Here is a 27,120-nt window from a genome sequence, read left to right as displayed (position 1 = left end):
TCCGTGAGAAACACATCCCACAAACTGCAGAAAGGGCAGTTCCCTTATCAGTGATTCCTTATTTGGACTTGTTATGTTCATTTTGTCTTCCCCGAAGGTCAGTCCTGTACATAGTTACAACAACTCGCTCACTGTAGCTTACACAGAACTTGACACGTTAATTTCCCACCAGGACTTATTGTTGACATCTTAATTGTGAACCAGAGTTTATACATGTAAAAACAACACAAAATGCTCACTTCCCACAATTCCCCCTTTTTTTCTTTTTACTCTTGTTGCTTTTTACACTATGTAGCCCCTTCTAACCTACCCCAAAATTGTCCAACATCCTCTCAGCCTCCTTTTCTATGGGGTCATCCTCTCCTCCAGTCTTCCCTCTTTCTAGTAGGCAAATTGTATCCTGGCCTCCCTTACCCAGGGGTAATGGCATCTGCTTAGCCAAGGCTGTTTCGATGAGCCTCTGCACCAAGCCTCTTACACACGGGATGATGCAACAGCCTATTGCCGCCAATGCTCCTATCACCACGATGATGGAGGTGAGGATGGATACAATTAACCCTTTCCATTTCCCAAACATTGATTCAAGCCACCAGTTGTGATGAACGGTTACTGCCTTATCATCATGTCAGGTGATGTCCCCTTTAAGACCGGGCTTGGAACCCTGGGGACTCCGCCCATCTGGGAGCCATACATAAAGGGCTGCCTCATGGGCTGTGCAGCAGTCAGCTCTCGTCTCTAGCTCTAGCATAGTTATTAGTCTAATAAAGCCTTCTTTACAGTTTAATCTCGAAGTGTCATTATTGAGGGTACCTCAATTTATTAGACTAAACTAGATTCAGGATGGATGCAGACCTAAAACCAGAGAAGCTCAATCTGGATGCACGAACGCCGGAGGCAAAGGAAATGTTTAAATACTGGCTGCGGTGCTTCGAGGCCTAACTGGACTCCGCAGAGATTCCCATCCTGGGGCCACGCAAGCTGCGTCTACTCCACGCACGGGTGAGTCACAGAATCTCCGCCACCCTCGAAAAGGCGACGACTTATGATGCGGCGATCAAGTTGCTCCGCAAGCGGTTTGTCAAACCCATCAATGAGGTGCACGCCCGGCATCTGCTCTCTACCTGCCAGCAGCGCTCGGGGGAATCGCTCGACGAGTTTGTTGAGAAACTCACCGCGCTTGCCAGGGACTGTGACCATCAGGATGTGACAGGGGAAGTCCATATGAACCTGCACATCAGAGATGCTTTCGTGTCCAGCATCCGCTCGACCTACATCTGGCAGCGGCTGCTCGAAAACGGGGCAAACGACCTCCAGGAGACGCTAACGCTCGCCTCCTCGCTGGCGGTGGCCCAACATAACTTGGGTACATACCCCGCTGACTCTGCCAGCCCCCCCCGGATTCCTCAGACTCAACCGTATTACAGGACTGTGCCACGTGGCGACCCGCTCACCATGGGGGCACACCGTGCTACTTCTGCAGACAGGGCCAGCACCCACGCCCACGCTGCCCAGCCCGCTCCGCGATCTGCAGCGACTGCGGGAAGAAAGGGCACTTTGCGAGGGTCTGCCTGGCCAGACCCAGGGGCCAGAAAAACAAAGAACAGCCGGCCCGAAAATCAGGCTCTCAGGCCCGCAGGCCTCGCAATGCTGCTGCGCACCAACCCTACACGCCCTCTTCTGACGCGTCATCAGCCTCGTGCGAATCATGGGAGCGGCCATCTTGGCGGTGGCCACCTTCTCGACCCGACACGCGCAGCCGGCGGCGGCGGCCATTTTACGAGTCCGACTCGGCTGAGGACTCCGACTACCCGCGACTGGGTGCAATCACCCTCGATCAAACTCGGCCAAAACACCTGCAGAACTCCATGATGCAGGGTCAAGGTCAACGGGCACGACACTGCATGCCTCTTCGACTCTGGGAGCACGGAGAGCTTTATCCACCCTGAAACGGTAAGGCGCTGCTCCCTACGCACCCATCCCGCATCCCAAACTATAGCCCTCGCATCTGGGTCCCACTCGGTACAAATTACGGGGTACTGTATTGTGGATCTCTCGATCCAGGGCGCCAAATACACCCATTTCAAATTTTATATCCTCCCTCACCGCCCCCCTGCTGCTCGGACTGGATTTCCAGTGCAGCCACTGAAGCCTGACACTGAAGTTCGGCGGACCCTTGCCCCCCCTCACGGTGTGCTGCCTTGCGACACTGAAAGTCGCACCCCCCTCACTATTCGCGAACCTCACTCCTGACTGTAAGCCTGTCGCCACCAGGAGCCGGCGCTACAGTGCCCAAGATATGGCTTTTATCAAGTCAGAGGTCCAGCGTTTACTGGGAGAGGGGGTTATCGAGGCTAGCAACAGCCCTTGGAGAGCGCAAGTGGTGATAGTCCGGTCCGGGGAGAAGAAACGGATGGTCGTGGATTATAGCCAGACCATAAACCGATTCACGCAGCTTGATGCGTATCCCCTTCCTCGCATTGCGGAAATGGTAAATCGGATCGCCTAATACCGAGTCTTTTCCACGGTCGACCTCAAATCCGCCTACCACCAGCTCCCCATCCGACCAAAAGACCGCCCCTATACTGCCTTCGAAGCAGCCGGCCGGCTCTTCCACTTCCTCAGGGTCCCCTTTGGTGTCACAAATGGGGTCTCCGTCTTTCAAAGGGCGATGGACCAAATGGTGGACCAGTACGGTTTGCGGGCTACATACCCGTACTTGGACAATGTCACCATCTGCGGCCATGATCAGCAGGACCATGACGCTAACCTCAAAAAGTTCCTCCAGACCGCCCAAGCCCTTGACCTGACCTATAACGAGGACAAATGCGTTTTCCACACCACCCGGCTGGCCATCCTCGGCTATGTCGTGGAAGACGGGGTCCTAGGTCCCGACCCCGACCGCATGCGCCCCCTTAAGGAACTCCCTCTCCCCCGCGGCCTCAAGGCCCTCAAATGGTGCTTGGGGCTTTTCTCCTAATTCGCCCAGTGGGTCCCCAAGTATGCGGACATAGCCCGCCCACTCCTAAAGACCACCACTTTTCCCGTCTCGGCTGAGGCTCAATTGGCCTTCAACCGCATCAAGGCCGACATCATCAAGGCCGCCATGCACATGGTGGACGAAACCATCCCTTTCCAGGTAGAGAGCGATGCATCAGGCATTGCCCTGGCTGCTACCCTCAATCAAGGAGGCAGACCAGTAGCGTTCTTCTCCCGAACCCTCACCGCCTCCGAGGTTCGACACTCTGCAGTCGAAAAGAAGGCACAAGCCATTGTGGAGGCTGTATGGCGCTGGAGACACTACCTAGCCGGTAGGAGGTTTACCCTCATCACCGACCAATGGTCGGTCGCCTATCTGTTCGATAACACACAACGGGGAAAAATAAAAAACGATAAAATTTTGAGGTGGAGGATCGAACTCTCCAGCTACTCGTACGATATCAAGTATCATCCAGGGGAGCTCAACGAGCCCCCAGATGCCCTGTCTCGCAGCACATGCGCCAACGCGCAGGAGGACCGCCTGCAAGCCATCCACAATGACCTCTGCCACCCGGGGGTTACCCGGCTCATCCATTTCATCAAGTCCCGCAACCTATCTTACTGAACCAAGGAGGTCAAGGCCATGGTCAGGACCTGCCAAGTCTGTGCGGAGTGCAAACCGCACTTCTATCGGCCAGACAAGGTTCGGCTCGTGAAGGCCTCGGGCCCCTTTGAGCGACTGAGCGTGGACTTCAAGGGGCCCCTCCCATCCACCAACCGTTATGCCTATTTCCCCACCATGATCGATGAGTTCTCCCGTTTCCCATTCGTCATTCCCTGCACCAACATGACCTCAGCCACGGTGATTAAGGCACTGCACAGCATCTTCACCCTGTTCGGTTTCCCCGCTTATATCCACAGCGACCGGGGTACATCGTTCATGAGCGATGAACTGCGTCAGTATCTGCTCAGCAAAGGCATCGCCTCGAGCAGAACGACCAGTTATAACCCGCGGAGAAACGGGCAGGTGGAGAGGGAGAACGCGACCGTATGGAAGGCTGTCCTTCTGGCCCTGCGTTCGAGAAATCTCCCAACCACCCACTGGCAGGAGGTCCTATCCGATGCCCTACACTCCATTAAGTCACTCCTCTGCACGGCCATGAATGAGACCCCTCACGACCGATTGTTTCTCTTCCCCAGGAAGTCTACCTCCAGGGTCTCACTTCCACCTTGGCTGATGGCTCCGGGACCTGTTCTTCTCCGGAGGCACGCGAGGAGCCATAAAACGGACCCCCTAGTTGAAAAGGTCCGACTGCTCCACGCCAACCCCAGTTACGCCTACGTGGAGTACCCCGATGGCAGGCAAGATGCGGTTTCCCTCCGGGATCTGGCACCCACTGGATCCTCCACCACAGACGCCCCTTACCGCACAGCTCCCCTGCAGGACCCATCGCCCCCTACAACACACACCCTTCCGGCCCTACCACCCGTTGGTGAGCCCATGCCGGCACCGCTACCCCCGGCCCTGCCTAGTTTACCTGCCCCGACCCGGACCGAAGCTCCGACTGCTGTGCTCCCTGATGTGCCCTCAGCCGGGACGTCCGTGCCCGCCGCACCACCGTCCAAATTGAGGAAGTCGAGGAGGACGATCCGGCCACCAAGACGGATGGACCTATGATGACACTTCACCCCCGCCGGACTCTTTTTTTAAAGAGGGGGTGAATGTGATGAACGGTTACTGCCTTATCATCATGTAAGGTGATGTCCCCTTTAAGACCGGGCTTGGAACCCTGGGGACTCCGCCTCTGGCTCCACCCATCTGGGAGCCATGCATAAAGGGCTGCCTCATGGGCTGTGCAGCAGTCAGCTCTCGTCTCTAGCTCTAGCATAGTTATTAGTCTAATAAAGCCTTCTTTACAGTTTAATCTCTAAGTGTCATTATTGAGGGTACCTCACCAGTCATGGATGTGTCTGCCCCTGAGTTGTCTGCCATTTCCTCAGCCAGAGTGGTTAACCCTTGTAGCGCACTGGTAATCGATCCGTCGGGTGTCGTGTTGTTGGGGATAAACGTGCAACACTGTCCCTTGAGCATAACGCGTACACCACCTTTCTCTGCCAAAATCATATCCAGAGCCAATCTATTCTCCCAGGCCATTCTACTGGTTGCGTCTAGTTGTTCTGCTATGCCCTTTACGGCATCCCTGGTATAATTGATGAACCTCTGTTGATTATAGTATATATAGTTTATCCAATCCACATTCTTATTGATCGTAACCCACCAGAAGAGGGACTCGAACCCAGCTGCAATCTGATTTTGTGCTTTGAACTCATCTGGTACTCCTCTGGGAATGCCAACGGGGTCCAGGTAAATCCTGTCATCAAATGAGGTGGGAATGCCCCGTTTAGATTGTTCCCCTTTTACACTCCCCCTCTCCTCTTGTCTTTCATAGGCTATACTGAACGGTATGGCTAGCTGAACTAATGTGCATGTCCCTTTCCATTGTGGGGGGGGCAGAGTGGGTCTTAGGATTTTTCCTCCGCATTACCACCATATATCCGCACGTGGTATTTTTAGTGATGAGTAATTGCCCTGGGTGGTCACGTTCTTAGTCTCAATACAAGTCTTGAGTTCTCCCATATCTTTACTTAGCCCCGTATCAGAACGACTTATACACGATGTATGATGTGTCACGGTAACCAAGAAGGAGGGAGGGTTTGCTGATTGTTTCTTATTAACAGGAGGAAACATCAGAGATAGGGCAGTGCAGGTCTTGTTGCCCCAGGCTGTCGCATCTTGGTACAAGGCCATCATGCATTCCATGCTCCCTCTATTTTCTGTCCACCCCAGTGGAAAGGGCTCCATATGGGCCTGTGGTCTACCTGATGCGCAAGCATAACAATTGTCTTTCTTCAGCGTCTGGGCCGAATACCTCACCCACTCAATCCACGCATTCTGTTCCTCATAGCTGGTTTCTATCTCAAAGGCTTGCTCTAAATCTTATACTTCAATTATTTTGACTCCCTGTCCTTCCTCCGCCTTGACGTTCCTAGTTCCATTAGTGGGAGTTGCCCCCTGGTCTATTGAGATACGGAAGCAGCATTTAGTCTCGCTATTTCTCATTTTTACCCTGAAAATCTCATGTCTAAGTGAACAAATCTTATTGCCTGTCTCGATTCAGGCCGTGTGTACAAGTTCCAGCCTTGCACGTTGAGGGGGAATTTCCATTAATCTGGTGAATGGATATGACCGGTGGTGCCCCTCTGGGCAATTGGCAGAACCTTTTCAGCCAACCCTCCCTCTCCGTAATCATCCCCCCTCGATAATAATGAAGAGAATCTACCCTAAACTCCTTTCCATTCCCCGCTGACTCGCAGTCTATAAGGGTGCATGGATCAGTCCGTATTACCTGAGAGTACCGACTTTCTGGGATTGTCAATGTAACCATACGACCGATTCCGAGCTCCCACATCATTAATATTATTATACATTGCATAGTCCATTTTAGCTGTAGTTTCATCATATTATTGAACAGTTCAGGATTCAGTGTCTTTTCAATCTTATCTTTAATGGTTCCTCAGTGGCCTCCACATGCCATTGTTCCTGTTCAGGTGGTGATTTAATGGGACCCTTCGTTCTGCTGTAATGAGTCCAACCTTTTTCCGCGGTTCGTATGGCAGTCTCTGTGGTTAACAAAACCAGGAACGGTCCGTCCCAAGTGGGTTGAAGCTTGGTTTCCTTCCACGATTTCACCAGTACCCAATCTCCTGGTTTAAATTTGTGGACTGCGAATTCAAGGGGAGGTGTCTGCGCTGGCAGTCCTTGTCTCCTGAGGAATGATAATGAGGAAGACAGTGCCAGTATATATTTCTTTACATAGATATCTTTACATTCTGCAATGGGCAATTCCCCCATTGTTCCAAGGTATGGCAATCCGAACAACATTTTGTATGGGGACAACCCCAAATCTTTTCTTGGAGCCGTTCGGATTCTTAGAAGGGCTATCGGTAAGCATTTTGTCCAGGGGAGCCTAGTTTCTAGTATTATTTTTGACAAATTATTTTTAAGGGTTTGATTCATCCTTTCCACCTGTCCCGATGAGTGTGGAAGTCCCAATTTATTTCCAAACTTCTAGTAGTGCCTTCTTTAATAGAATCGACGAATTCATCTACAGAAAACCTATATGTTTAATAAGTTATTTTGTTTGATATTTTAAAATAAATGTTTAGGATTAGCCTGGAAATTAAAACTTCAAACCATGTGGAAGCTGGTCTTAAAAAAAAAACAACTTTGATTAAAAAGAACAGATCGTTCAAGGACATTTGATAACGGGAATTTGGCAGCAACAAGAATTGAAGTGCATAAGTTGGGAACATAGGCTGGCAGGGAAGGACACAAGTGAAATGTGGAACTTGTTCAAGGAACAGGTGCTACGTGTCCTTGATATGTATGTCCCTGTCAGGCAGGGAAGAGATGGTCGAGTGAGGGAACCATGGTTGACAAGAGAGGTTGAATGTCTTGTTAAGAGGAAAAAGGTGACTTATGTAAGGCTGAGGAAACAAGGTTCAGACAGGGCATTGGAGGGATACAAGATAGCCAGGAGGGAACTGAAGAAAGGGATTAGGAGAGCTAAGAGAGGGCATGAACAATCTTTGGCGGGTAGGATCAAGGAAAACCCCAAGGCCTTTTACACATATGTGAAAAATATGAGAATGACTAGAGCGAGGGTAGGTCCGATCAAGGACAGTAGCGGGAGATTGTGTATTGAGTCTGAAGAGATAGGAGAGGTCTTGAACGAGTACTTTTCTTCTGTATTTACAAATGAGAGGGGCAATATTGTTAGAGAGGACAGTGTGAAACAGATTGGTAAGCTCGAGGAAATACTTGTTAGGAAGGAAGATGTGTTGGGCATTTTGAAAAACTTGAGGATAGACAAGTCCCCCGGGCCTGACGGGATATATCCAAGGATTCTATGGGAAGCAAGAGATGAAATTGCAGAGCCGTTGGCAATGATCTTTTCGTCCTCACTGTCAACAGGGGTGGTACCAGGGGATTGGAGAGTGGCGAATGTCGTGCCCCTGTTCAAAAAAGGGACTAGGGATAACCCTGGGAATTACAGGCCAGTGAGTCTTACTTCGGTGGTAGGCAAAGTAATGGAAAGGGTACTGAAAGATAGGATTTCTGAGCATCTGGAAAGACACTGCTTGATTAGGGATAGTCAGCACGGATTTGTGAGGGGTAGGTCTTGCCTTACAAATCTTATTGAATTCTTTGAGGAGGTGACCAAGCATGTGGATGAAGGTAAAGCAGTGGATGTAGTGTACATGGATTTTAGTAAGGCATTTGATAAAGTTCCCCATGGTAGGCTTATGCAGAAAGTAAGGAGGCATGGGTAGTGGGAAATTTGGCCAGTTGGATAACGAACTGGCTAACCGATAGAAGTCAGAGAGTGGTGGTGGATGGCAAATATTCAGCCTGGAGCCCAGTTACCAGTGGCGTACCGCAGGGATCAGTTCTGGGTCCTCTGCTGTTTGTGATTTTGATTAATGACTTGGATGAGGGAGTTGAAGGGTGGGTCAGTAAATTTGCAGACGATACGAAGATTGGTGGAGTTGTGGATAGTAAGGAGGGCTGTTGTTGGCTGCAAAGAGACATAGATAGGATGCAGAGCTGGGCTGAGAAGTGGCAGATGGAGTTTAACCCTGAAAAGTGTGAGGTTGTCCATTTTGGAAGGACAAATATGAATGCGGAATACAGGGTTAACGGTAGAGTTCTTGGCAATGTGGAGGAGCAGAGAGATCTTGGGGTCTATGTTCATACATCTTTGAAAGTTGCCACTCAAGTGGATAGAGCTGTGAAGAAGGCCTATGGTGCGCTCGCGTTCATTAACAGAGGGAATGAATTTAAGAGCCGTGAGGTGATGATGCAGCCGTACAAAACTTTGGTAAGGCCACATTTGGAGTACTGTGTACAGTTTTGGTCGCCTCATTTTAGGAAGGATGTGGAAGCTTTGGAAAAGGTGCAAAGAAGATTTACCAGGATGTTGCCTGGAATAGAGAGTAGGTCTTACGAGGAAAGGTTGAGGGTGCTAGGCCTTTTCTCATTAGAACGGAGAAGGATGAGGGGCGACTTGATAGAGGTTTATAAGATGATCAGGGGAATAGATAGAGTAGACAGTCAGAGACGTTTTCCCCGGGTGGAACAAACCATTACAAGGGGACATAAATTTAAGGTGAAAGGTGGAAGATATAGGAGGGATATCAGAGGTAGGTTCTTTACCCAGAGAGTAGTGGGGGCATGGAATGCACTGCCTGTGGAAGTAGTTGAGTCGGGAACATTAGGGACCTTCAAGCAGCTATTGGATAGGTACATGGATTAAGGTAAAATGATATAGTGTAGATTTATTTGTTCTCAAGGGCAGCACGGTAGCATTGTGGATAGCACAATTGCTTCACAGCTTCAGGGTCCCAGGTTCGATTCCGGCTTGGGTCACTGTCTGTGCGGAGTCTGCATGTCCTCCCCGTGTCTGCGTGGGTTTCCTCCGGGTGCTCCGGTTTCCTCCCACAGTCCAAAGATGTGCGGGTTAGGTGAATTGGCCAATGATAAATTGCCCTTAATGTCCAAATTGCCCTTGGTGTTGGGTGGAGGTGTTGAGTTTGGGTAGGGTGCTCTTTCCAAGAGCCGGTGCAGACTCAAAGGGCCGAGTGGCCTCCTTCTGCACTGTAAATTCAATGATAATCTATGATTAATCTAGGACAAAGGTTCGGCACAACATCGTGGGCCGAAGGGCCTGTTCTGTGCTGTATTTTCTATGTTCTATGTTCTAATCCGACTTTTACAATCGATGAATTTGAGCTGAAATACTATTATTGAAATGTTACTGATCAATCAACTGTTTGACTGTATTATATTGTATACTTTATTAATACTGAATCAGTAGTATCAAATTTGATTAATTTATTAATTATAATAATTATTTTGAAATGCCTGGTTGTTGGGCCCCTGTGGTCGGCAGGGTTGTATGCTATATTGGGAACTTGCCGGACGGGGAACTGACACTGCGGTTGATAAGACCTTAGAGGTAAAGTGACTTCCCCTGTCCGAGTCTATATTTTCTACCAACCCGTATCGGGGAACTATTTGCTCCCGAATGATTTTAGAGACTCCACCTGCGGTGGCGGTGGTTGTAGGGTAAGCTTATTTCAGCCTTCCCATGGGTGATAGTTCAGTATTTGCAGCCTTCTCTGTAACAAACTGTCTCTCTCTATTGAAACAGTGACTCCAGGCATGTTGCAGCCTTTTCTGTCTCTCTCTCTGTATTGAAACAGTGACTCCAGGCATGTTGCAGCCTTCTCTGCCTCTCTCTCTCTCTCTGTATCTCTCTCTCAGTCTCTCTCTGCCTCTCTGTCTCCCTCTGTCTCTCTCTCTCTGTATCTCTCTGTCTCTGTCTCTCTGACTCTCTGTATTTCTCTCTCTCTCTGTATTTCTCTCTCTGTCTCTCTCTCTCTGTCTGTCTCTGACTCGAGGCATGTTGCAGCCTTCTCTGTCTGTCTCTCTCTCTCTCTCTCTCTCTGTATCTCTCTCTCTGTCTCTCTCTGTCTCTGTCTCTGTATCTCTCTCTCTCTGTCTCTCTCTGTCTCTGTATCTCTCTCTCTGTCTCCCTCTGTATCTCTCTCTCTCTGCCTGTCTCTCTCTCTCTCTCTCTCTGTATCTCTCTCTCTCTGTATCTCTCTGTCTCTGTCTCTCTCGCTGTATCTCTCTCTGTCTCTCTCTCTCTGTCTCTCTGTTCTCTCTCTCTGTCTCTGTATCTCTCTGTCTCTGTCTCTCTCTGTCTCTGTATCTCTCTCAGTCTCTGTCTCTCTCTCTCTCTGTATCTCTCTGTCTCTCTCTCTCTCGCTCTCTGTTCTCTGTATCTCTCTCTCTCTCTCTGTCTGTCTCTCTCTGTATCGCTCTCTCTCTCTGCCTGTCTCTCTCTCTCTATCTCTCTCTCTGTCTCTCTCTGTCTCTTTGTATCTCTCTCTCTCTGCCTGTCTCTCTCTCTCTCTCTGTATCTCTCTCTCTGTCTCTCTCTCTCTGTCTCTCTCTGTCTCTTTCTCTCTCTCTGTCTCTCACTCTCTGTATCTCTCTCTCTGTCTCTCTCTCTCTGTATCTCTCTGTCTCTCTCTCTCTGTATCTCTCTCTGTCTCTGTATCTCTCTCTGTCTCTCTCTCTCTGTCTCTCTCTGTCTCTTTCTCTCTCTCTGTCTCTCACTCTCTGTATCTCTCTCTCTGTCTCTCTCTCTCTGTATCTCTCTGTCTCTCTCTCTCTGTATCTCTCTCTGTCTCTGTATCTCTCTCTGTCTCTGTCTCTCTCTGTCTGTATCTCTCTATCTGTCTCTCTCTCTCTGTATCCCTCTGTCTCTCTCTGTATCTCTCTCTCTCTGCCTTCTCTCTCTCTCTGTATCTCTCTCTCTCTGCCTGTCTCTCTCTCTGTATCTCTCTCTCTGTCTCTGTCTCTGTATCTCTCTCTGTCTCTGTCTCTCTCTGTCTCTCTCTCTCTGTATCTCTCTGTCTCTCTGTCTCTCTCTGTATCTCTCTCTCTCTGCCTGTCTCTCTCTCTCTGTATCTCTCTCTCTGTCTCTCTCTCTCTGTATCTCTCTCTCTGTCTCTCTCTCTCTGTCTCTCTCTCTGTCTCTCTCTCTCTGTCTCTCTCTCTCTGTGTCTCTCTCTGTCTCTGTATCTCTCTCTGTCTTTCTGTTCTCTTTGTATCTCTCTGTCTCTCTCTCTCTCTGTATCTCTCTCTCTCTCTGTATCTCTCTCTGTGTCTCTTTCTCTGTCTCTCTCTCTCTCTCTCTTTATCGCTTCCCCCTGGCGGGTGTTTATTCTCCCACAGTCGCATGCCTGCTCTTCTAATCACACCCCTTTCTTCCATGTGTATATATTAGGACCTAAGAACTGATTGAATTGTTCTGCCAGTCCTAAGGGGTCTTCTATTAACGTACATAGATATCTTTTTTTTTGAATGCTCTGACTTCTCCTGAATTTAAAGGAGAATTTACAAATCCTACTTCTCCCTCTCCAATAGGGACTTCTCGAAGGGGGTTCATTTTTGTTATTTCTGGTTCCTTTCCCTGTCCTTTCGTGGATCTTAATATAATTTGACTCTCTCCTTCTTTTTCAGGGACTTTCTCTGATTTGCCTTTATTCATTTGTTGGTCACTTGGCGAGCCCTTGTCGTTTAACTTATTCTTATAAGGGGGTGGCAAATTATCTAGGACGTCCCATTGTTTAAGAGGGGCTGTGGGAACGTCTTCGCCCTGTGGAATTAATGGATATATTCGGGTGGCGTCCCTGCTGGGAAGCCAACAACTCGCGTAACTTACTTCTTTATCGGAACAGGGTCTTTTGTCATTGACATATATATTCAAAATTTGGCACACCCAATCTTTGTCCGAACCGTATTTCGGCCAAAAGACTGAGGGTTTACGGATTGCTTCTTCTATCCATATGAAGCAACAACATTTTATCATTGTTTACCTGTCCTTATTTTTGTACAACTCTCAAAATCCCAATTCACTAACATCCGACCCACTGAACTTTCTGGTGGGATATTCTTAGGGATTTTCTTATCGGCGCCGTCTCCTTGTTTCGAGGTTTTACTTCCCTTTGTGATGTACTCAACTTTCACTTATTTCTAAGTAAAGTGTCTAGTTATGACCGGTCCATCAAAACAATCACAATTCTGAAAGTACTGATATCATCAATCCGCCCATACACTTATACGGATGTCTAGATATAAACTCCAGAGTCCTTATATCATCAATCCGCCCATACACTTATACGGATGTCTAGATACGAACCCAAGTCAACAAGATAATACTTAAAAGTCGTTTTTCTTACCTTGCTCCGTGCACAGAGTTGCCTGACTTTCACTTTCACGGCGTGCCTGCCACTATATTCCGTTATTTGCTTCTTCAGAATGACTACCCTAGGAACGTGTTCAGTTGACCGTGGGTGACTACTCAAGATGAAGTACGAGACCGTTTAAATAACGGGACGCGTCTTCTCGGTTCCTCTTGAGCCGCCCCCCTCGATCAATGAAAATTATCCCGGCCACGAGCCCCCAATTGTGAGAAACACCGCTCACTTAATAATAATTTACACTTAGCCAAATTCTGAAGAAGTATTTATTTCAATCGATCATGCAAGAACGGGTGCCGCCGGTAAACAACAGGAGACACAAAGAATTCACACAGCATCACTTTGTTATATACAATCCGTGAGAATACAATCCGTGAGAAACACATCCCACAAACTGCAGAAAGGGCAGTTCCCTTATCAGTGATTCCTTATTTGGACTTGTTATGTTCATTTTGTCTTCCCCGAAGGTCAGTCCTTTACATAGTTACAACAACTCGCTCACTGTAGCTTACACAGAACTTGACATGTTAATTTCCCATCAGGCCTTATTGTTGACATCTTAATTGTGAACCAGAGTTTATACATGTAAAAACAACACAAAATGCTCACTTCTCACAATCCTTCTCATCATTTGTTGGGAGGTCTTCTTAGTCCCTGTGGATAGTGGTTTCAGCACAGCATCTAGAAATCTTGGGAGTCTGGTCTCTGTCTTATTGTGCCAGTATTGAGTGTTCCTCATTTCAAAATCACCTTTAAAATGATTTTGAGTGCCTACTCCAGACACAGGGCTCCTCCTCGCTAATGGGTACAGTCTTGCTTTAAGTAGCGCAGGATAACTTTAACTTGTGCTAGCTTCCCATAATTTTGCATCCCCTTCTCAGACATGCAGCCACTCAACAGCCCACTCAGCATCGGTTCTACGCATAATTGGTTTATTTGGCAGGCAGCACAAAGATTGTGTGCTGCCTGGATTCTGCGTTAGCAGTAATGGGTTGACAGTTAATCCTGCCTCACGATCGCTGCACCAGATTACCAGTGCGGTGATATGCTTGTTGACAATATTGCATGTACTCAGCAGTTGACCTCCCACCAGCAGATGGCGCAGGATATCAGTCAGATGACATCCGGCCAGCCCCAGAAGGTTGGAAGCAAGGACAGTTGCACGTAAGTCAAGTTCCAGGATAGTCTAGAGAAACTCTGTAATAACTATAAGATTTGTATTGTTGCTTAACCACGTGTACATAAATAAAACATTGTTCTGATTCAGACATCAGCAGTTCTGTTGAATCATTGTTAGACAAGATACAAAACACAACAACCAGTATTATCCAATTTTGGTCCCTTAGTCTTTTAGTGTTGGCTAAATAGTTAAATAGCCTTAAAGATGAAAGGAAATGTTTGAAATAACTGTGAGCTAACATGACAGACAGGGCCTGTCACCTGCACATCCTGTGCAAGCTGGGAACCCCAAAACACCTTGTGTGTCCTGGAAAACCACATATACAGCAAGTGCAACCAACAAGCTTTGAGTTTCTCAATTGCAACTGGGTCATTGTATTGCATACAGGAAGCGAAGGGCTTCTTGGAGAGCATGGTTCAAGAGGTGGCCACCCCAAAGCCAAAGAGAGTTCTGTGGAAGAGACAGTTAGTGACCATTAGCACGCGTGGGGGGGGGGGGGGGGGGGGAGAATTTTGCCCAAGGTTTCAGGAGCTGGGAAAAAGAGTAAAGAACAGGGGGCGTGATTCTCTGATCACGGGACAGAGGGCGCGATTCTTCCAGTCCCGCGCCGGGCCAGAGAATTGGCGCAACTGTGCCACGCCGTCCCGACGCCGGCGCGCGATTCTCCGAGGTGCGGAGAATCATCGCCACTTGCGCCGGCACGTTTGGCGCGGCAATGGTCCCGGGCCGCCAATACTCCGGCCTGGGGCTGAGCATGCGTGCGGAAAAAGCAGAGTCCCGCCGGTGCCGTCCACACCTGGCTGCTGCCAGCAGGAACTCTGTGTGAAGGGTCGGGGATGGCCTGGGCGGCGGGGGGGGGGGGGGACTCCATCCCCGGTAAAGCCTCCGATGGGATCTGGCCCGCGATCGTGGCTCACCAATCGGCGGGCCGGCCTCTCCCCCCCCGGGCCTACTTTGTTGCGCGTCCGGCCCCAGAACCCCCGCGCCATGTTGCGTCGGGGCTGACGCATTCCGTAAAGCCACCGCACGTGCGTGGGTTGGCCCGTCGCCACTGCGCATGCGCAGGTTGGCGTCGCCCACAGTGCATGCCAGGAAGCGAGGCTGGAGCGGCGTGAACTGCCCCAGCTCCGTGCTGGCCCCTATGTGGCCAGAATCGCTAGGGCTTGTGCCCGTTTCGCGCCGTCATGAAACTTGACGCCGTTCACGACGGCGCGGTCGCATTTCACAATAGCATGAAACGGGCGCGGGCAGTAGCGATTCTGGCCCCCATAAGGGGCCAGCACGGCGCTGGATCGGTTCACGCTGCTCCAGCCTACCTCCTGGTGCGCACTGGGGGCAGCGCCAACCCGCGCATGCGCAGTGGCGACGCGCCAACTCACGCATGCGCGTTGGCTTTCTGGAGCGCGTCGGCCCCGATGCAACATGACGTGGGGGTTCTGGGGCCGGACGCGCAACAAAGTAGGCCCGGGAGGGAGAGGCCGGCCCGCCGATCGGTGGCCCCCGATCGCGGGCAGACCCCATTGGAGCCCTCCCTCCACCCCCCCCGGGACTGCTCCCCCCCACATGATGCTCCCCGACCCTTCGCTCAGAGTTCCCGCCGGCAGCGACCAGGTGTGGAAGCCGCCGGCGGGACTCTGCTTTTTCCGCACGGCCGCTCGGAGAATCGGCGGCCCGGCCTCGTACAGCGGCCCGCGACTGGCGCCGCGCCAAACGCACCGGCGCAAATGGCACCGATTCGCCGCACCTCGGAGAATCGCGCGCCAGCGTCGGGACGGCGTGGCACGGTTGCAGCGATTCTCCGGCCCGGCGCAGGGCTGGGAGAATTGTGCCCAGGGTCTCAAAGCTGGTAATGCCCGGATACCCCCAGTGTGAGTGACTACAGAGATAGGAAAGATAGTGCAGGTAAGCATGTGACTGCAGAAGTGGTACAGGAAGGAGGGCTTGAGATTCCTGGCGGACTGGGAACAATTTTGACGAAGGAGGGACCTGTGGAAGCTAGACAGCTTCCATTTTAACAGGCCTGAGGGGAAGATCCTTGCGGGGAAGTTAACCCTCACAGTGGAGAACGTTTTAAGCTAATTTGGTAGGTAGGTGGGCACTAAGGCACAGCAGAAGAGAGGAGAGACAAGGTGCACAGAAAGCTAAGAGAGCAACCAACAGCTATAGAGCAAAGAAGAAAATAGAAAAAGCAGTGGTTCCATGGAGAAAACATGGAAAATCAACAAATATGGTATTGGAATGCATGTGAGTTAATGAGTCAGGATTGCGAATGAGGTTGCCAAGTTGCAGACACAAAATGCAACCTAGGATAATGAGATAAAAGTTTACATATTCTCCCTGTGTCTGCATGGGTTTCTTCCGGGTGCTCCAGTTTCTGCCACAGTCCAAAGATGTGCAGATTAGGTGGATTGACCATTCTTACTTCTACCTTTGTGTCCAAAAGGTTAGATAAGGTCATGAGGTTACAGGGATAGGAGAGGGGAGTGGACCAAGGTAGGGTGCTCTTTCAGTATAGACTCGATGGGCTGAATGGCCTCCTTCTGCATTGTAGAGATTCTACGAAAAGCTACAACAGACTGGCTAAAAGAGAAACCCAGCTTTAACAGGGGCTGGAATGGAGGGGAACTTGCAGGCAATGGTGTTCCCCTGCATCCACTGCCCTTCGCAGGTGGTAGAGGCCGCTGGTTCGCAAGGTGTTGTCGAAGGCAAGTAGGGAGCTTGGAGGGGTTTCAATGAGAGGATTGCTGGGAAATTGTGGTCGTAATACAATTAGATTTAAATTAGTTATGGAAAGAAACAAAGGAAAGTCAAAGGTGAAAATACCAACTGGAGAGAAGTCAAATTTTATGATCCGAGAAAGTATTTAGCTCCCATGAAATGGAAAAAGAAGTTGGCCAGGAGTTCAGCAACTGAGCAATCACAAGGCTGCAAGGTATAAATATTTCAGATGCAATGCAACTATATTCTCATCAGAAGCAAGGGTGAGACATCCAAAGCTAGAGATCCCTGGATAACAAAGAAAAGTGAGGTTAAAATAAAACAGAAAAAGGAGATTAAAGCCAAATAGATTTAATACAGTTGAAAACAGAGTGCCAGGAATGCAGGGAGAAATTGGAGAAGCTGAGAAGAGGCAAAGTAAAGATATGAGAAAGGATTTGCAGGTAACATAAACAAGAACACAATTTATTTTTCTAACATGTAACAAATTAAAGGAATGTTGGGCCAAAAAGGAATTCTTAAATTGAAATAAAAATACCGCACCTGCTTTTAATATAAGTCTTAAATTGAGTTATTTGATGAAGTAATGTTGATGAATGGAGTCCAGGATATGTTGCATATTGACTGCTAGAAGGTGTTTGATAAGGTACTTCATAAGATTATGTGGAAAATAGACACATATGTTATTAAATCGGCGATAGAAATATGAGTAATTAATTGGCTAAGGTTCAGAGATAGTCATGTTAAATAGATATTTTTCTGACTGGTGCCCTCCAGGGGGCAGTATTAACAACATTTGTTTTACTCGTGACAGAATAAGAGCCTGGACGGGGATAGGGAGTGCAATGAGACTGAACCTGGCAATACAGTAAATATGAACAGGATAATAGGAACTTCAGGACAACATGGGAGCTGTTTCTGGCCCTGGCTAAACTTGCCATCAACAGGTCCAGGCAGCGGGCAACTGAGGGAGGCAACTGACTCGATAGTCTGCCCCTCTACTGCGGCTACATTCACAGCCGGGTGTCTCTGGAGAGGGAGCACGCAGTCTCCACTGGCACCCTCATGGCCTTCTGTGCCTGTCGGGCACTGCAGGGACTGGGATTTCTTATTGACCCTGTTAATGACATTACCTAAACAAATGACAAAAAGGAATCAGGGATCACCCATAGTCACCCTTAATACACACAGCTCCCCCTCCCCACAACCATCCCCCCCAACTAATGTTCGATGTTATCCAGTTCTTGAAAGTGCATAATGAATAATGCCCATGAATTGTAGACCCCCTCCATCCTTCCCCTCAGTTCAAACTTAACCTTCTCAAGAGTCAGGAATTCCAACAGGTCCCCCTGCCACGCCAGGGCATAGGGTGGTGTAGCCACCTGGGTTGGCCACTTCCCGACTTAAAATGGAGGTCCGCAAAGACTACAGGGAAATTCAGCCAACACAGGCAAAAACTAGCAAGTGCAGAAATCCTGTGTATTAGAACTTGCAAAAGCGCAGACAGCACTGAAACTCACAGCCATCTGCATACTAATGAGCGATCCCCAGGTACAGTGGAAACATTTAAGGTGAATAAGGCCAAGCCAGACTCCTCGGCGCCAGCAGGAGCCAAGGCAAAGGAAAGCCAAAGGACACTCAGGGACCACCCAGCGATCAGGGAACAACTCCAGTATTGGAGAAATCGATCCAAGTGATCGGAATGTAGTCCAACCACTTGGAACCAGGTACGGGGTCCGCCCAAAGGGGCGGGAAGCCCCTGGGGACTATAAAATAAAGTCCCCAAGTTCAAATCGTCCTTCTTGGCAGGGTCACTCAGCAGCGAATCAACCCTTGAGAGTGAACTGCCCAAACTGCCGCATCAACCAAGTAGGTCTCCAGTCAACGCTCGCTATGAGACAGGCGCTCCTAGTCCTACCAGTCCATACCAGCTTTTGAATCCTGCAGTTTCAGATCGAACGAAAGGCCATTTGTTCCCCTGACCTGGTGGGCCAATTCTGAAGCTAAGTATAGGCCTTTTAGTGATAGAGAATAGTCTAGAAAGTAGAGTTTATGCATGAGTAGTGATTTACTGTGTATAATAAATGTGTTTTGGTTTGAATCTTACTAATTGGTGTGTTGAATTATTGATCAGTACTTGAACTTGAACCTCGTGGCGGTATCATAAAGATACCTGGCGTCTCTAGAGCAAAGGTTATAGAAACAGAGCAAATTAAGTAAAGACCCAGCGGGCAATGAATTAAGAGCCAACCAAAGTTAGCAACAGTGGAGAGGCTGCTCTCCATCCCAACAGGACCCGCCTTCGGGCGATCAACGAGGCGAAGGCTACGATTTCCGCCTCCGCCCCCGTTTCCAATCCTGGCTGGTCCGACACGCCGAATATGGCCTCCCGGGGACTCGGGTCCAGTTTCACGTGAACCACCTTGGAAATTACCCTAAAAACCTCCTTCCAGTAATCCTCCAGCTTTGGACAGGACCAAAACATATGAACGTGATTAGCCCCCCCCCCCCCCACCACCCGCAACGCTCATACACAAGTTCTACTCCTTCAAAGAATCGATGCCAAAAAGGACTTTCAACACTGGCTAGCTTGATTCGAAGCTTACATCAGGTCTGCACCAGACCCAATCCCGGAAGCTCAGAAGATCCAGATACTCTACTCGCGGCTGAGCTCCAACGTCTTTCCTCTTATCCAGTACGCGCCAAACTATGACGAAGCCATGGCGCTACTGAATGAGAATTACGCCCAGCAGACGAACATGCTCTTCGCCAGGCACATACTCTCTACTTGCAGTCAACTCCCTGGTGAGTCCCTAGAAGATCTCTGGCATGCTTTAATTCCTCTGGTTAGACACTGTGACGGTCAGGCCGTCACGGCCACGGAACATTCGAACCTCTTCACGCGGGACGCCTTCGTTACAGGGATAGGGTCAGACCTCATACGGCAGCGACTTTTAGAGGGGGCCACGCTCGACCTCGCAGCAACAAAAAAACTGGCGCTATTGATGACGGTCGCCTCACGCTATATTCAGGCCTACACCCCCAGCCGCACGGCCCACCCCTCCTACACATTGTGGACTCCACAGACGGCCACCCCACCGGGGGCCTCACCCAGTCAATACGCCTGTGCCACGCGCCAGCCAGCCAACCCCGGGGGCCCCCAATGTTACTTCTGCGGGCAACAGAAACACTCCCGCCAACGCTGCCCGGCCCTCACCGCCCTTTGCAAGGCCTGCGGCAAGAAGGGGCACTTCGCTGCAGTGTGCCAGGCCCGCTCAGTCGCCGCTATTGCCCCGACCCACCTCGCGTACGGACAATGGGCACCGCCATCTTCATCTCCCTGGACCACACGTGGCCAATGGGCGCCGCCGTCTTCTCCCCCTCAGACCACGCGCGGCCAGTGGGCACCGCCATCTTCCCCTTCTCGGACCACGTGCGGCCCATGGGCGCCGCCATCTTTTTCAACTCCCGCCATGTGCGGCCCGTGGACGCCGCCATCTTGTCCACCCCAAGATCATCAGGTGCAGCCATCTTGTCGTCCCCATGGTACATGGGCACCACCATTGTTCCAGGACCCGTGCTCCCCGGGCACCCCATCGTTCGACACCAGCGATGACCAGCCACGACTCGCCTCGGTCACGATCAACCAGTCTTGCCCGCACAATCTAGCCACCGCCTTCACAAGCGTGAAGATCGATGGGCACGAGACCTCTTGCCTGCTGGACTCCAGGAGCACCGAAAGCTTCATCAATCCAGATACGGCAAGGCGCTGCTCCCTTGCGGTACACCCCGCCAATCAAAGAATCTCCTTGGCCTCCGGATCCCACTTTGTGGCGATCCGGGGGTACTGTATAGTCACACTCATGGTCCAGGCCATAGAATTCAATGGCTTCTGCCTCTACGTCCTCCCCAACCTCTGCGCTGCCCTGCTACTTGGCCTGGACTTCCAGTGTAACCTCCAGAGCCTAACCTTGAAATTCGGCGGGCCCCTACCACCCCTTACTGTGTGCGGCCTCGCGACCCTAAAGGTCGACCCACCTTCCCTATTCGCAAATCTAACCCCGGATTGCAAACCCGTCGCCACCAGGAGCAGACGGTACAGTACCAAGGACAGGACCTTCATCAGGTCTGAGGTCCAGCGGCTGCTTCGGGAAGGCATCATCAAGGCCAGGAACAGCCCCTGGAGGGCCCAAGTGGTAGTGGTGAAAACTGGGGAGAAACACAGAATGGTCATGGACTACAGCCAGACAATCAATCGGTACACGCAGCTCGACGCATACCCCCTCCCACGTATATCTGATATGGTCAATCAGATTGCACAGTACCGGGTCTTCTCAACGGTAGACCTCAAATCCGCCTACCACCAGCTCCCCATCCGTAAGGCGGACCGCCCATACACTGCCTTCGAGGCAGATGGCCACCTCTACCATTTTCTCAGGGTTCCCTTCGGCATCACCAATGGGGTCTCAGTCTTCCAAAGGGAGATGGACCGAATGGTCGACCGGTACGGGTTGCAGGCCACCTTCCCGTACCTCGACAATGTCACCATCTGCGGCCACGATCAGCAGGACCACGATGCCAACCTTGCCAAATTTCTCCACACCGCCACTCTTCTAAACCTAACCTACAACAAGGAGAAGTGTGTGTTCAGCACGAACCGCTTAGCCATCCTCGGCTATGTGGTCCAGAACGGAGTTCTAGGGCCCGATCCCGACCGCATGCGCCACCTCATGGAGCACCCCTTCCCCACTGCCCCAAGGCCCTCAAACACTGCCTGGGGTTCTTTTCATACTACACCCAGTGGGTCCCAAACTACGCGGACAAGGCCCGCCCACTCTTCCAGTCCACCCTTTTCCCCCTGACGGTCGAGGCTCAACATGCCTTCAACCGTATTAGAGCCGATATCGCCTAGGCCACGATGCATGCAGTAGACGAGACGCTGCCCTTTCAAGTGAAGAGCGACGCACCAGACGTCGCCGTAGCCGCCACGCTCAATCAGGCAGGCAGGCCCGTGGCGTTCTTTTCCCGCACCCTTCATGCCTCCAAAATTCAGCACTCCTCCGTCGAAAAAGAGGCCCAAGCCATCGTTGAAGCTGTGCGGCATTGGAGGCATTACCTGGCCGACAGGAGATTCACTCTCCTCACTGACCAACGGTCGGTAGCCTTCATGTTCAATAACACACAGCGGGGTAAGATCAAAAATGATAAAATCTTGAGGTGGAGGATCGAGCTCTCCACCTATAATTATGAGATTTTGTATCGCCCCGGCAAGCTCAACGTGCCCCCAGATGCCCTATCCCAAGGTACATATGCCAGCGCACAGGTGGCCCGACTCTGGACTCTGCACGACAATCTTTGTCACCCGGGAGTCACACGGTTGCACCATTTCATAAAGTCCCGCAATCTGCCCTACTTCGCTAAGGAAGTCAGGGCGATCACCAGAGTCTGCCAGGTCTGCGCAGAGTGCAAACCGCACTTCTACCAGACTTCTACCGGACTCGCGCGCCTGGTGAAGGCCTCCCGCCCCTTTGAACGCCTCAGCGTGGATTTCAAAGGGCCCCTCCCCTCCACCGACCGTAACACGTATTTCCTCAGTGTGGGGTCGATGAATACTCCAGATTCCCCTTCGCCATCCCATGCCCCGATATGACGTTTGCCACCATCATCAAAGCCCTCAACACAATCTTCGCTCTGTTCGGCTTCCCTGCCTACGTCCACAGTGACAGGGGATCCTCATTCATGAGCGATGAGCTGCATCAGTTCCGGCTCAGCAGGGGTATCGCCTCCAGCAGGACGACCAGCTATAACCCCCAGGAAAGCGGGTGGGTGGAGAGGGAGAACGGGACGGTCTGGAGGGCCGTCCAACTGGCCCTACGGTCGAGAAATCTCCCTGCCTCCCACTGGCAGGAGGTTCTCCCCGACGCACTGCACTCCATTCGGTCGCTACTATGCACCGCCACTAACGACACACTCCATGAACGTCTCTTTGCCTTCCCCAGGAAGTCCACATCCGGGGTGTCGCTCCCGGCTTGGCTCGCAGCTCCAGGACCCGTACTCCTCCGTAGGCACGTCTGACTCCACAAGGCGGACCCATTGGTTGAAAGGGTCTAGTTACTCCACGCCAACCCCCAGTATGCCTACGTAGCGTACCCCGACGGCCGCCAGGATACTATCTCCCTCAGGGACCTGGCACTAGCAGGTTCCACACACACACACCTCCGGCCCGTCTCAACACCCCCCTCCCCCGGCGCACCCAGTAGCAACCCCCCCAGGACCATCCATCCTTCCCCTGCCCACGCCCGAGGATGAAGAGGATTTTGGCATGGTCCCGGAGTCACCGAGGACCAGACCAACACCGGAATCGCCGCCACCACTGCGTCGCTCCCAACGCCTCATCAAGGCCCCGGACCGGCTAAATCTATAATTGGTTCGAAACTATCAAACCACCTTGTACTGGACTTCAGAAAGAAATATCTTTTTTCGCTGCAGTATATTAAACTTGCTCTGTATATAGTTCTCCACCACCCCCGCCAGACTCAATTTTAACAGGGGGTGAATGTGGTGATGACCACTGTTGTATATATTAGGAGATGTGTGGTAAGGCCCTGTACTACAGGTATGGGGGTAGTCCCTGCCTGCTGGCTCCGCCCAGTAGGCGGAGTATAAATATGTGTGCTCCCTATACAGCAGCCATTTCACCAGCTGCTGTAGGAGGCCACACATCTTAGAGTAATAAAGCCTCAGTTATATTCAACTCTCGTCTCTGTACAATTAATCGTGCATCAGCAAGCACCCTTGACCCCTTGACCGGACCTCCTAGCCCTTTCATGTTCCACGTGACTATCCTAACTGGGAGTCTCTCACCACCCCCCCCCACTCTTCTTATCCACCATCATCATACCACCAGGCCCTGTCCCATCGAACTCCTTCCCCCCCCCCTCCCAAGAGCCCCCCCTACATTACCCCTTGAAGAAACATCTCCCAGCATCAATCCCGTCCCTCCCCTCTCACTCACCTCGTAGGCCCATTGAAACCTGCTATCCAGGCCCCAATGTCCGCAGCCCTCCTCTCACCTCACCTCCGTTCACTAGCCGACTTTAGTTAGCTAGCGCGGGTGGCTCCCCCCGCCAAGATATACCGTCCCCTCCCACCCAGTCCCAGAGAAAGAAAAAACAAAAACAACAATCCTACCCATACAATTCACTAAACTAAGATATAACCGTCGCAACACAGAACACCAATCAACCCAACCATTAACTTGAACTCTGTAACAATGCAAAGAGAAGTAAATTACAATACACATCAGTAAAAAGAGAGTTGTAGCATTTAACAATTTTCCAGCTGCCAAAACACAGTCCACAGTCTCTCTTCCAGCTCCGCTCCTCACGTCTGTCCCAAGCCTTCTGCCCTCAAGAACGCCTCAGCCGCCTCAAAATAAAAGTCTTTGGCATTATACGTCACCCTCAGCTTCGGCGGGTATACCATACCAAATCGCACCCTATTTTTTTACAATGCCGCCTTCACTCGCCCGAACTCCGCTCGTCTGTTTTGCCAACTCCACCGTCAAGCCCTGGTAGATCCGAACTCCAGCACCATCCCACTGCACCTCGCGCTTCTGCTTCGTCCAGCTTAACACCTTCTCCTTCATGCAGTACTTATGGAAGCAGATAATTACTGCTCTTGGCGGCTCGTTCACTTTGGGCTTCGGCCTTAATGACCGATGAGCTCGGTCCAGCTTGTACCGGGAGGGGTTCTCACCCTCCCCATCATCTCTGCCAACTTCTTAGCAAAGTATTCTGTTGGCCTTGGGCCCTCTGTCCCTTCGGGCAAGCCCACAATTCTCAAATTGTGCCGCCTCGAGCGGTTCTCCAAGTCCTCGAGCTTTGCTCGGAGTCCTCTGTTGACCTTCACCACCCTCCGCAGCTCGTCCCTCACCGAGGTGAACTGGTCGCTGTACTGCGACACGGCCTCCTCCACTTCCTTCATCTTCTCGCCTTGCTCTCTCACCTCGGCCGATAAATTACATTTTAGTTTGATGTTTTGAGTCTCATTTATGATTTGCTTTTTGTTTAAGGCAGTGTCCCCTTTTACTTAGTCCCTCAGTTTGTTTGATTTAGTTTAATTGGTTTCATACTAAATAGTTCAGGACAACATGATCAAAATGGTAAAAAGGGCAGACACATATTCACATAAAGTATGAATTTAGTTCCTCAGCCATTACTTTGTTCCCTGTTCTGAATCCCCTGTTTCTGACGGTAAGGCCATTAGTTTTTAATAAATCTTTTTTCTTTACATACCCATAGAAACTTTTACAGTCAATTTTTATGTTCCCCACTAGTTTACTTTCAAATTGTATTTCCTCCTTCTTAATCAATCCCTTGGTCTGCCTTTGCTGAATTTCAAACTGTTCCCAATCCTTAGGTCTATTGCTTTTTCTTACGCATTGAATCTAATACAATCTCTGATTTCCCTTGTAAGCCATAGTTTGGTCACAGTTCCCTTTCTCCTCTTGTGCCAAAGAAGAATAAACAACTTTTGGAGATCACCTATTTGTTCCTTGAATGCCTGCCATTGCCTGTCTACTGTCCTTCCTTTCATTGCCAGCTCATGCCTCATACCATCATAGTTACCTTTACTGAGGTTCAGGACCTTGGTCTCAGAATCAACTACTTCACTATTCACCTTGATAAAGAATTCTATGTTATGGCCACTCATCCCCAAGGGTTCTCTCACAACTAGATTGCCAACTAATCCTTTCTCATTGCACAATGCCCAGTCCAAGATGGCCTGTTCCCTTGTTGGTTCCTCAACATATTGGTCTAGAAAACCATCCCGTATACACTGCAGAAATTCCTCCTCTATTGTACTGTGACTAATTTGAGTCACCCAATCTATATGCAGGTTAAAGTCACCCAAAATCACTGTTCCTTTAATCACATGGATCTCTGATTTTCTGCATAATGCTATTCCCAATATTACCACTGCAGTTTGGTGGTCTGTATACCCCTCCTATACCGTTTCTATGAATGTTTTTTGCCCCTTGATGTTTCTGAACTCCACCCAGACAGATTCCACATTATCTGTACTTCTTTCTTCAATATTGTATCAGTAGCTTCTTTAACCAACAATGCAACCCACCACCTTTTCCTTCCTGTCTGTCCTTCCTAAAAGCTGGACAGCCCTCAGTGTTTAGTTCCCATCCTAGGTCACTTTGGAGCCATGTCTCCATAATCCCAACTATATCGTACCCCTTTACATCTATTTGCGCAACTAATTCATCTATTTTATTTTGAATGCTCCGCACGTTCAGGTGCATAACCTTAAGGCTAGTCCTTTTAACGCACCCTGTCCTTTCCATACTATTTTTTACAGTGTTATCATCTGATACAGACTCTTGATTTATCTGCCTATCCCTTCTTATTCTCCTTTCTGTCTTTTTCACTTGTTCTTGATTCCCCCTGCTCTGAATCCTTACATAGGTTCCCACAACCTGCCATATTAACTTAACCCTCGCCAGCCGCTCTAGCAAGTACCCCCCACCCTTCCCCAAGGACATCAGCCCCGTCCTGCCCAGGTGTAACCCGTCCAGTTTGTACAGGCACCCCCCCCCCCCCCCCAGAACCGGTCCCAATGCCCCAGGAATCTGAAACTCTCCCCCTCACATCATCTCTTCAGTCATGTATTCATCTGATACATCCGAATATTTCTAGTCTGACTGGCATGTGGCACTGGTAGTAATCCTGAGATCACTACCTTTGAAGTCCAGCTTCTCAACATTCTTCCTAATTCCCTGTATTCTGCTCTCTGGACCTCATCCCTTTTTTTACATATGTCATTAATACCGATGTGCACCACAACCACTGGTTGTTCACCCTCCCCCTCCAGAATGTTCTGGAACCGCTCCGAGGCATCCTTCACCCTCGCACCAGGGAGGCAACATGCCATCCTGGAGTCTCGTTTGCAGCCACAAAAACAGCTATCCATTCCCCTTAAAATTGAATCCCCTATAACTATTGCTTTCCCACCCTTTTTACTCCTCCCCTCTGCAGCAGAACCAACCATGGTGCAACGTATTTGGTTGTTGCTGCTTTCCTCGGAGAGGTCATTCCCCTCAGCAGTATCCAAAGCAGTATATCTGTTCAGCAGGGGAACGGCTACAGGCGATTCCTGCACTGCCTGCCTAGCTCTTTGGTCTGCCTGGTGGTCACCCATTCCCTTCCTGCCTGTGGAGTCTGAGCCTGTGATATGACCACTTCTCTATACGTGCTATCCATGACACACTCTGCCTCATGGGTGCTCCACAGTGTCCCCAGCCGCTGCTCCAGCTCCAAAATGCAGACTTCCAGGAC

This window comes from Scyliorhinus torazame, chromosome 7, assembly GCF_047496885.1.
Source record: "Scyliorhinus torazame isolate Kashiwa2021f chromosome 7, sScyTor2.1, whole genome shotgun sequence".
Lineage (NCBI taxonomy): Eukaryota > Metazoa > Chordata > Chondrichthyes > Carcharhiniformes > Scyliorhinidae > Scyliorhinus > Scyliorhinus torazame.
Note: the sequence above shows the minus strand (reverse complement) of the source record.